At 34.8% G+C, this 1645-nt stretch overlaps 1 protein-coding gene across 1 annotated transcript in view; it reads left to right on the top strand.

The window, feature by feature from the left end:
* The window catches only part of stmn1a (stathmin 1a), a gene marked incomplete in the record, with an annotated part of 2585 nt that extends 2169 nt beyond the window's left edge, over window positions 1–416 (top strand). Inside the window, 1 exon segment of the mRNA XM_024296102.2 lies at window positions 22–416.
* Window positions 417–1645: the final 1229 nt, after the last annotated feature.

The following is a 1645-nucleotide window of genomic DNA, read 5'->3' as shown; positions in this document are numbered from 1 at the left end:
TCATGCAGCTTTTAAAACAAAAAAAAAATCAAAGGAAATTATCCTCTTGGGAAGCATGTTTCTATGCATCAGCCTTTTATTTCCACCCCTTCCATATTTGGAGGCGTTTTTCAGCGCGCACTCTACACTCAAAGTAGCACAAAGTTGGACGAGTATCACAAGTGTTTCTAGTGCTGAGGTTGCTCCTGCTGCTCATGCTTGTGCTCTTCCCTACCCCACTCTCCATAATCATTGCTTTTTGTATTGAATAAAACTACAAAAGATCTTCAAAGCACATCATGCTGTGAATTTAACATGCAAGTAGAGGAGGATCATCACTCAGCAGGGGTCCATGCAGGCAAAGAGCAATACCCTCTGGCATCTCAACAAGTGTCTATTTGACTGGAACTGTTGTACTAAAATAAAAACAAACTGAACTCCTGCCTTCCTGGTCTCATTATTTTTCTGTAGAAACAAACTTGGGTTATAAAATATAAAGGAGACTCACCCAGAGAGGCAACATTCTCATGTTGGTGGATTTAGTCTGCATAAAACTTCTCATTTGCTGATTAATGCATTAATTTTTGTATTACTGGGTCCAAAGAGGAATTTTAAGAAGCCTTTTAAATGTATAATTTTAAACCAAATAAGGAAAATATTTATTATTTAAAATAAGTATTTCTTCAATATCAAAAGTTGATCTCAATCTTTAGTTAAATACTCTTTGTTGGCAATGTCATTTTCTGTAAGTTTTCACGAACTGTTGCTGGTATTTTGGTAAATTCCTCCATGCAGATCTCCTCTAGAGCAAAGATGTTTTGGGGTTTGTCGCTGGGCAACACAGACTTTCAACTCCCCCAAAAGATTTCCTTTGAGGTTGAGATCTAGAGACTGGCTAGGCCACTCCAGGACCTTCAAATGCTTCTTAAAATTCCACTCCTTCGATAGGGGCAGTGTGTTTGGGATTTATTTAAATTAAAAAAACAAGGCAAGAAAGAAAACTAGGCATTTTCTATCATGAGAACAACAAGATGCGATTGTGCAGCATAGAATATCTTATTCACTATTTTAATATTTTTTCAAAATGTTTGAATTTTTGCTTAAAGATCAACAACTCTTCATTCCTCTCCTCCTTTTAAGTCTAAATTGCAGTTTATGTCTCCCCCTGCTGGTGGGCCTGTCAAACTGTAGTTCTTTTGTTTTTTTTACTGTGTTGCACAGATTAGACATCACATGACCACCCTCCAGGTGAGAGAGGCTTTGGAAAAAAAAATAATTATGGATTAGTAATGTGTATTTCTATAAGAGGAAATGCATCATAAAAACTTCCTGAAACAAGCATTGATTGATTGACTGGTTTATTTCAAGAATTTATTGTAGACAATACAAGAAAAACAAATCACCCTGATGTATCAAACTCTTTACAAAAATAATGCATTGATTAAATAATTAAAAATAAAAAAACACAGTGAGGTAGAGTTTGATTTATTGCTTGAAAAGGAGTGGGAAGAAGCAAATTTATAATCCCACCAATACTGAGTTATTTCATGTCATTGTTTTGCATAGTTTACTTAATCTGTTTCTGATCAGATCAAGTACAGATTTTTTTCAAGTAACAAAATTGATTGATTATCCTCAGAAAATATTTTCACGATTTCAGTAAACA

Source organism: Oryzias melastigma, linkage group LG11 (genome assembly GCF_002922805.2).
Source record: "Oryzias melastigma strain HK-1 linkage group LG11, ASM292280v2, whole genome shotgun sequence".
In the NCBI taxonomy this organism is placed as follows: domain Eukaryota; kingdom Metazoa; phylum Chordata; class Actinopteri; order Beloniformes; family Adrianichthyidae; genus Oryzias; species Oryzias melastigma.
Note: the sequence above shows the minus strand (reverse complement) of the source record. Positions and strands in the feature narration are given on the sequence as shown.